The sequence below is a fragment of the Euwallacea fornicatus genome, chromosome 11 (genome assembly GCF_040115645.1).
Source record: "Euwallacea fornicatus isolate EFF26 chromosome 11, ASM4011564v1, whole genome shotgun sequence".
NCBI lineage: Eukaryota > Metazoa > Arthropoda > Insecta > Coleoptera > Curculionidae > Euwallacea > Euwallacea fornicatus.
This window is the reverse complement of record NC_089551.1, coordinates 2,344,513-2,354,988: the sequence shown is the minus strand read 5'-3', so window position 1 is coordinate 2,354,988 and position 10,476 is coordinate 2,344,513. Positions and strand designations below refer to the sequence as shown.

General features: G+C 39.6%; 1 protein-coding gene across 2 annotated transcripts in view; it reads left to right on the top strand.

Annotated features, from left to right (window-relative positions):
* Positions 1 to 10,476, top strand: part of LOC136342147 (transcription factor Ken-like) — a 40,476-nt gene that overhangs the window by 18,424 nt on the left and 11,576 nt on the right. The window lies entirely within an intron of this gene.

Here is a 10,476-nt window from a genome sequence, read left to right as displayed (position 1 = left end):
GCTGCGCTAAACACTTCGCGATGGAATGTCTGGAATGTAGAAGTGACAATAGTTTGGGGCGCCATGTGTTTTCCCTTTAACCGTATTCACCTTGAACTGACCTTCGCCGTGTATTGTGGGAGGAACGCGGGTATTTCAATATTAGGAAGTTTTAGCGTATTGAACGTCCAAAAATTGTGTCAGTTTGCTATGTACATATTATTTGCTATTAACTAATGTTCCATAAAGCTTTCTTTAACAGACACATGGAGTGTAAGTTTAATTTCATAAAGGAAAAATATTAAATTTCTTCAAAAAGGTCTAGAGATTTTTTAACGAAATTTTAGAGGTGGTGACTGTAAACGATGCATACATTTTACTGGCAAAACATATTTTTTAGCTCTTCCAGTGGCGTGTCTATCTGTCGTGTTGGGGGATATTTTTTGGGAAAAGCGGTACGCTTCTGTCTTTCCGAAAATGAAAATTATTCTTAAATTTCTCGTTCAATTTTGGAGAAATTGTTTTCCTTGAAATTTTCCGTCCGACCCACAGTTTCTATGTAAAAAAATTAAAGTAATTTTAATGTGCGTCTTAACTTCATAATTGTCAACACTTTTTTGGAGATTTGGAAAGAAAATAACCCCCCACATTTTTTTAAGGGTAAAGATAAGCCTTGAATATTTTTACATCAAAAGTTTTTAATAAGTATATATTAATTTACATAGATATGAAATTAACATTAATAAGGAAGCAAACTAAGCGTGAATTAAAGTTACTTTTTCTTTACTTGCGAACGGTGGGTCGGACGAAAAATTCCAAAAGAGTCTAGTTCTCCAGAGTTGAACGAGGAATTCAATAATAATTTTCATTTTCAGAAAAGCCAGTAGCATACCATTTCTCCGAAAAAATACCCTTCTATACCGACACCCTCGAGCAAAGAGGTAGCCACGCCACTGGACAAGTTAAAAAAATATTTTTTTCAGCAAATTTACATTACTTTTAGACGTTCAGTGCGTATTAAAGTTACGCGGGTTAGAGCTGAAACAGCTCGGTAAGTGCTTCTGACATATCTTATAAGTTAATTAAACTTATCAAGTTTTATAAAAAATTCAAAATTAACAAACCTTTAAAGGTGAACACAAATTGTTGCAAAAACGAAAGTTTTGAAATTTGAAATTTTACCATCAATAAAGCAAAAAAATAAATACAATTTGTGTAACCTCTTGGTGTTTAATTGCGGCCCGCATCGTCTGTTCGTACCGATAATGTGCACATTGAAATCGTTCTGATCAATTGCTATTCTATCTATTGACGTATAATACGCTGCTCGCCAGTGTTAAAAGCCAAATTTTCGGGTAGGACACATCGACTAATCGTGTCCCAAACGCGCTCGATAGGGTCCAAGTGCGGACACCGCACTGGCCAGGACAAAACATCGATAGATTCCTAAGTCAAGAAAGTTTTAACTACGTGTGGGTATGGGGACTAGCATTACCTTGCATAGGCACAAACCACCATGTCCTGGTTCATCTTGAATTTGGACAAAGACCAAAGCGAAATTTATCGGAAAACAGGATTGCGGTCCGTTGTTCAAGAAACCCTTAATTCAAATTTTGAGCATAAGCTACTCTTTACGGTCTACATAATCAGATAATATTAGATGATCGTAAAAATATACAGGGTGACATTTTTTGGGATAATGACTCATTTTATCGCCCTAAAGCTTTTTGCGGTGCGCCGCATAGTATTTCATTTTAGAAATTCAAATTGCCTTGTCCGATTTATAAACTTTTAGATGTTTTGGCCATGTTAGGATCTCTCACCGTTTTCCAGTCATTTGCAAAATGGTGAGCTAATGCCTGCCACATTTTTCATTGGTTGGTTTCTGGCGTTTATGCCATTCTGCTGACGCACTACTACGGTGTAAACCGGAGTTAGGATTTATTTATTAACTGTCTAAGAGCAAAGAGGATTTTTAACAAAAGAGAAATAAAAAATAATAGTAGAAAACAGGACAAGAGTAGATGAGAATAAATTGAACAGCGATAATTTGTTCGATAACGAAATAATTTAAATCAATGTCAAGTAATTATTATTACAGAAATTGTTCGAAATGGTCGCCATTGCGTTAATAATTAAAACGTCGCTATAAAGACTAACTGCTGAACATTTCTTAAAATGTGAGCAATTACTCGATGAGCAGAACTTCTTATTCGCCCTATAAGTTTTCTTCAGAGCTTATACTAATTTTCCTTCATAAACCCCCAAACATAAAAATCTAGGTGTTAGATCGGGCGATCAAGGAAGCCAACCAATTGGTCCTCCCATTTCCGTGGATAGTTTACATTTAGCCAGTTTCTCATTACCAGAGAATAATGTAAAGGGCGTTCGTCTAATTATGCTATTAACTTAGGCTCAAAATTTGAGCTAAATATCTCAAACGTCTTGGGAACTATTTAAGATAAATTTAAAAAAGTATGAAACTCGAACACCCTATATTTCCTCAACAAAGCATTTTTCGAATATAGTTTATATAGCAAGCGAATATTATTCTTACTTGTAGATCACGTGGTTAAAATCTCGCTACAAAAAATCCTGTATATCAGGACTATAATCACGAACATCAATGAAGCTATCGCTTGTCCATAAGCTGCTTAATTTTCCGTCTGAGGCAAATCGCATTAGAAGTCAGTAGTATTCTGATGTGAATCCTCTAAAGCACTAATTGGACAAGCATTACTCATGTCGAAACGATTAACTATTTGATGTGCGTAGGTCTTTTGCAACACAAAAATACCACTTTCAGTCATAGAAATTTCAAGGCCTGTGAAGTAGCCTGGACCATTGAAGATCATTTGAAGTATTAGTTGCAACTTGAGTAACATGCTCATGTTGGTCTCTAGAGAGCATAAGCCCATATTCAGATTACTAAATACACTTTTTTATGGTCCATTACGGCATGTTAAAGCAGCAGTTATTTGCCTTTCCTTACTGGAAACCTAGATGAGTCAGAGTATCATAAAGTTCATTCATGTCAAGTCACAATGTCCAGTTCTTCCTTTAAGAGGACCAGCCTCATTCTGGGGTCACTCGGCGATTTAGATGGTTGAATCGGAACACTAGATGGTAATTACCCATCTGATTTTAGTTAGTTCATGAGCTTTTTGAAAACGTCCCAATCGCTATCTTTTGACGGGTTTTCTCATTCTAACGTGACCTGGGGTTCCCCCGTCTTGGGTGGATTATGAGATTTAGTCCTTTTTTGCGCTTGAGGTTGCGTATGAAGCGTTGGTTCATTTTATTATCACACAACCCTTGTGGCTATAATCTTATGAGTTCATGGCATCAGTACCGGCCTTATGGGGCGACGAGATCAGGCGAGAGCCCAGGAAGGGCGGCGGACTTTCCTGACCGGCGGTTTTTCTTCAGTGTATTTTCTTGGGTGATTAAGAGTGTCGCTCGGGACGCCAGACCTGCTAAGGCAGCTGTATCTGCAACGGCAAGAAGGAATCACTTCTAGGGCTCCGCTATGGCAGTGCGATGTTACAGTTCTCATGCCCTTTTCGCCTGTCTAGAACTAAGGGGGTGTTCCAACGAAAACGCAGAATTGAAATTTACAATAAAAGACGATTCTTTTTAGGAAATCCCTAAATTTACATTTAATCATGAAGTAGGGATGTCAAAATTATGTATGAAACAATATATCTGATAAAGGCTTTGCTGATACATTAGCATTTCTTTGAAAATGTTTTCTTTTGTGGCATAAATCCGGTTGGATTGCAGTGACACTGAGTGTCTCCTCTTTCAGAGATTGGGTGGTCGTGGGCTTGTTCACATAAACTTTCGACTTCAAAAAATCGCCCCAGGAAAAAATCCAAAGGTGTTAAATCGCACGATCTAGGCGGCCAATTCATATCGCCCAAATGGGAGATCACACGACCGGGAAATATCTCTTGCAATAATGCCATTGTTTCGTGTAATATATGGCAAGTAGCACCTTCCTATTGAAGCCATATGTCTTTGAAATCAATATTGTCCATGTGAGGCACAAGAAACTGGCACATCATCCTTCGACAACGTTCGCCATTGACTGTTTGTGACTCCCTGAAGATGATTTTGTTAGAAAAATGACTATTGACTTTTTGTTACTTTAATGATCAAATTGACGAGTTCTCTTCTGTGTGCATGTGTGCATGTCAGGCCTGTGGGCTTGAGTTGTTGAATGAGCTGGATTTTATAGGCACGAAGATGTAAATATTGAGGCTGCATAGCGCTTCTTGTAACGTACATTTCTTGAGCTTTATGCCGATGGACCTTCTGGCCCGGTCTTCTCAATTTTTTTTACATTGCAGTTGAGACGTTCTCCCGAGCAAGGACTGCGTGCAATTTGCCTGCCGAGGCAGCCAAACTCTCACCGTTTTTTAAATAATGTTTGGTTATTAAGGTAATACATTGTTGCGTCGATCGTCGGTCAATTGATGAAAATTTGCGCCTTTTCAAAGTCGAACTGTCAAAGGAGTTTGACAGTCAACGGACGGCGGAAAAAAATGGCGCCAGATTCAAATTTCGCGCCCCTGTCGAGATTCCCTTGAACAAAGCGGCCACTTTATCGATTCTTCCAGAATCCAGTTTGACTTCCAGAATCTTCGACGTTTGACTGAAAAGTTGAAGAAGCTGAGGATAATGTTACTGTCTCATCCTCACATCGCCTTGTATGCTTTTCGTGCCATCTCATGAGGAAGACCGACCTAGACGAATTAGTTTTTGTGTAATCAGAGTCCCCGTTACACCTGAAGAACTTAATACCATGCGTGTGTACCCACTGTGACGAATGTCGACCTCGAAATTCCATTTTTTCGTAACACTCGACTTATCCATCCAGTGCCCTAAATTGAGGTTTCGTTTAAGACTGGTATACATTGTGCAATACGCACATACTATACGAGAAGTGGGTAATAATCAAAATTCCGCCACATTAATCATTTAAACGAATTTCGCTCGAGCGAAAAATTTTTAGGGAAATCTGGTACGCTGCCGCAATTTCCATTGCAGTGACACTAATTGTTTATTTAAACCCGGTTTAAATTCGCAAATAGTTGCCCTAGTCTGGGTATATGGAACAGCGAAGTATTCACTAATGAACTAATCAGACATCTCCGGAATAGCGACCAACCCACGGAACCTACTTATCGTTATTATAAAGTGTGCAAACTGCTCGGTAAACCGTCGATAAATCGGTTAATATCGATCATGCATTTCACCTCCAACTGTCCGTCGGATAAAAGATTCTACATATGTATGCTTGTTACCAGAACTGAAGGTAAATGGACTGATTTTCGTATTCTACATACTTTCATGTTTCGACATTTTTCGGCTTTCGAACATCCTCAGCAGTTAGCTGAAAGCAGTCTGAGTCACGTGGAAACCCGACGCATTCAGTCCCCCCCACGACCGAAGGATTTTAATAAAGCGTTTATTACTAAACAACACGAAAAGCAGCATATTTTTAATTAGGAATAATTCTACCTTTGCAAAGTTTAATTGGTTTTATGATGTAATAAACGTTGTGTATCCGATTGCGCAGGACTTCCGCGATTGCGAAACTATTTCACGCAATTACGACGTTCCAACTTATCGAGATTGACATTATTATTATTATTATCATTGTTCGATAATCCGGCGTGAAATTGTCCGTCAATTGATTTTCGATATCAGGGTACTGCCGAATTGAACGAACGACCTTCCTTGGAGAGTACCGCCGCCGACTTCCGGCTGGCGAATATGAATTGGAATTAATTGCCGATATAGATCTTTTTGTTCTCAGAATAGCTGAGCGTCAATGAAGTTTTCCAAGCGTGCAATTTTAGTTTCGCGGAAAAAAAATGGTCCTATTTCGTAAAGATCGATCAACCATTCCATTGGTTAGTGGTAACAAAGGAATGGCTAGTCCGGCACTGCGCCGCTGATGAATGGTCACTTGAGAAATACCCCCGGAAGCTGACGTTGACATGACGTTTGACACTTCATCGAAATAGTCCTGAAGCATGCAACGTCATTAAGAATACCTTTAGTCGTGGGAAGTGTGTACAGAGAGTCGTAAAATGTTCTTCGCAGAATTTTAGGATTTTCGGATTGTACAGGGTGGTTCAAACTCGAGACGAACCATTGGGGTTTTGGAAACTATTAGAGATACGAGATCGCTTAAATCGAAGCACAATTTAGTTCCATTTGCGAATCGAGAAAAGTTCCGAATATTTTTTAAGATGTACAGAAAAAAAACGAAACTTTGCTATATCGTTTTTATTTTTTTTCTGACCTTTTTTGAACAGATATTTGAAAACTAATTTCACTTCATTATCATCAATATTTTTAAAAAACATCTATTACGCGACCAGAAAAAACTGCGACGAAGACAAACCCAGGCTAAAAATGATACATATATGTTTTTCTTGAGAGGGTATTTTCATCATATCTACTACCATTTGTTGTTGGTCGTTATACGTCATTGTTCTTAGAAAGACAAAAGGTAATAAAAGACGAGATAAGAAATCCAGATCCGTATTTAAGAAAATCAAGCTGGTGGTGGTGGGTCAAAGACGAAACGTCGGATTCCAATTTTCGCAATGCAATATTAATGGGACGAAAAGTGGTAATAGTGAAGGGACATTTGTCTTGAAATATCTCTTCGGAAAAGTCGGGATAGATTAACAAAAGTAAAATATCGTTTTTTTCCGGATACCTCCGACAGTATTCGAATTTTTCCGAGTTCGAACAGGCATTTTTCTGGACACTAAAATGTGCAACTTTGCCCGAATTAAAGCGACCTCGTAATCCCTTATAGTTTCTAAGATCCCAATGATGCGCCGCTAAATTGGACCATCCCGTAGATGAAAAATACGGACGAAAAATTCAATAATCACGAATCGAGAGTAATTCTTTGCTAATATAGAAGATAGCAAAATTCGAAAATGGGTCTCATATGTTTGTCTTTCGCTTTTACAAGGTGTAAAATAATTGGTCCATATTCGGGGTGAGTGCTACCCTTAAGGACATACGCGATATGACACCTCAGTTGGGGCTGACGGTACACAAGGTGATGATTATTTTTGGGGTGAAACCTCCATTGATTGTTTCGAAGATATACTGGCCAGAGGCAGTTATCAATCTTTAGTTTGCAGAAGCTAGTTCATTATAATCTGGTGTAGCATCTACTTCTGCATTAGACACCTATGCAGAAGCAAAGAACCATGCAATGCAAGTATGATAAATGACTTGATATCCTTTTGGGCTTTTAACTGCTTGACTTCAAATTTATAAGTGATGGTAAGGAAAAATTATCTAGAAATATTACGCTTTTCATCCTCACAACGAAAATCTGGAGGAATACAGAACCTTTAAATATCCATTTGTGGAGGACATCTGGCTGTCCTCTAATACTTCTGTGCCTTTCAGCCGATTCGCACGAATTTAATGATTTTTCACCGTTATTTTTTTAACCGAAAATTGCACCGTTTCTCGAGTACTATTTATACAAAATTAGTCGGGAAAAACTCCTATCTTTGAAACCAGGAAAGAGCGTTTCGTCGAAATAAATAACAAAAGCCAAAAACTCTCAGTTAAAATTCAAATGATCCATCAGTTTCGGTCGAAGCAAATCTAAATGGAGCGGCAACCAACATTTTGCGACACCCTGTAAATCTGTAGGGGGCCCGTAAGGCGCGCACCTCCTTTCGCGCGCTGCAGGGGCTGCGGTGATGATACCTAGTGATGCAAATTTTAGGTCCCGCTGGGGAAATGCTTGAAATCGGCGTCTTCGGAGCGCACCCTTGCTGAGGATATAACGCGCAGAATTGCAAGTCCTACATGAAGCGAACAGCTCTGGGGCTATCCACGCCGGTCGGTACTTAGAATGGGTTATTGGAGGGTACCATGTGGGCGCAACAAGCCTGAGACGTTATTTCGTGATGTACAAGCCAGCTCTTAGAGGTCTAATTTTAACCATTTTGGGCGAATCATTATGTTTCTGAGAGAGTTCATGCTCGCATGGAGTGCTGCGGCAGGTTTAACCCGTTAGGAGGTGAGCTTTCTTGGTGTCTGAACTTTTCTTCACCTTCATAGATTACATACAATTTCGGTAATCAGTGACTCATGATGCTGATGGGGACTTGCACGGCTCCAAACTCGACCGGTTATTAGCTGTCCGGGACACTTCTAAGAATCGAATTCTCCGGGACACTTAGCGCACACACATTTTTTCCTCAAACGGTCGAACGTTAATGAAATGAAATCAAACTTTAGTCCTTTGTATCGTGCGCTTTCGATTTCTCGAAAAAAGTCGGTCGTGTCTCGTGCAGATTTCTGGTCGTGACGGGTGTTACCCACTGTTTTTGCGTGATTTTGTTAATTCCTCTGGTGATTTCAAACCATGATCTCACCACAGTTTAATTTCTATTGTTAGCGGCTCACCGAAATGGCACGATTTTTCAACAGAAGAATTCCGATCAGGGAGAGAGATATGGCGGAGCTTGGCATTGATACGAAACTTATTAGATGCAAGAATTAATTACATTGAACAAAGGAACTGCTATATTCCTCACCTTATCATCTGGCAGATGACAATACAGAGTTGCTAAAGAGTTTGCTGATGATCTTCCATCGCAATGGTAATGGCAGCGCTTTCTAAAGCCCGTCAGCTACGCCCTTTTTGCCAGTAACTAACGATAATGAACTATCAAGGAAACAGTATTCCAATATGTAATTTCTCCATTATTATTTCGAGTTTTTGTTCTATCGATACGCAATTTAGCCACGCCAAAGCGTGAATAAATAAGTACAATGCGAAAAAACTTTAATGACCTTGATATTGATATTACAAATTCCACCAAAGCTTGACTAATTAGGAAATAGGTTTGTTCAAGGCGATTAGGTACAATGTCAATGAAATTTACCGCAACGGCTCCGACAAAAAAATCACCGCCATAAAACAAGATTTTCAGAACTTTTATAATCGATCTCCTCGTGGTGGATACCGTTTACGTTGCAGACATACGATTTACGTCACGGCTTCCACTGATCGGCCCGGAAATCACTGGTCATTTCTATAATATAATTTCTTATACCATCAAGAACTTGTTTAAAACTAGGGCTGGTGAGGTAATGACTCATGAGAGCTTAAAGCCTTAGTAATCCAATAACATGTGAATTTAGAGTTTTGTCGCGTTCCTCGAGCTGTTCGGCTCATTGTAATGCAGTGGTGCATTCAGTTCTCGGAGTTGCTACAAGTTTTTAAATGTTTTGTAGATTTCGTTTCAAAAACAACGATTTTTGCTTTGTTTTTTTTTGCCAGAACGACCACGCGTTTTCTATGGCCGCTTCCAAGTTTCGCGCTTTCGACGAAACTCGCAGGCTCAATGAGACACTCTGTTGGTGCCCCTCTAACAGGAACCATGAAAATCTGACATTTTTTCCGTCGCACCTCGAATAAGTGCGTTCCTTCCTCGTTTCGTTCGTGTAGTTGAACGGGGATAAAACACACCAACTCAGTTCCAAACGCATCCTCCTGTTGAACCTGACTTCAGTGTGGAGTTTCTCCGCTTAAATAATGCACCGCCATTCTATCAAGAAACTCAACTAGATTTCTTGACAATGTGGTGCTTTTTCCTTTCGCACCCACGTCAGACGTCCTGATGGAACGCATATAGTGCCTCGTGTGGCTGAACTCGGCGCAAAATGCGCGCAGCAAAATGGCGAGCAATGGCTGATTGCGCTTGTTTGGCGCATGTCAAGACGCCATAGCGCGTCAAAGCGCCATTTTGCTGCCAGCTCAACACTAACCAGGCAAGAAGAAAGACAGTGGCGTTTTGCAGTACTTAATCGAGGACAAAATTGCGCAAGTTTGCTATAAAATAAACGACCTTGTATCTCCTATCCGGTACAAGATCTCACTGACGTGCCTCGTATTTGAAGCACCCTCTGTAAATCTTGCATCGTTATTTCCTTCATTCCTTGTTTACATTTTAATCAACGTTTTACGCTCCAATCGACCGTCGATATTTCCAAAACATCAACGGCCGACGCAACAAGGAACTTCTATAATTCGAATGCGTTTGATTTCGCCTTTCAGAATCTTTAGTGTCAATTAGTGAATATCGATAGTTTAGCCCGATTTTCAGTTTTAAACAATGTGTAACAAATTGCGGGAAGAAAGTCGATTGAAACATACACGTGAAGAACTGAGCGATCTTAACCTGGTTTCCTTCCACCGAAAACCAAACGGACATGTTTAAGATCGGATTCCGTAAAAACCGTACCCACTCGATAAAAATATACAATAAAAACCTCCTTAATTACGTTTAATTTTCCTGTGAGAACCGTTTTGTCAGTTACACTTAACACATTTCGCGCGCCACACAAAAGTTATTAATAATGGTATCCGACATCCTATTATAGTCGTTTTTTATATTGTTTGCTTACGCAAAAGAAAACCGCCGGCTGTGA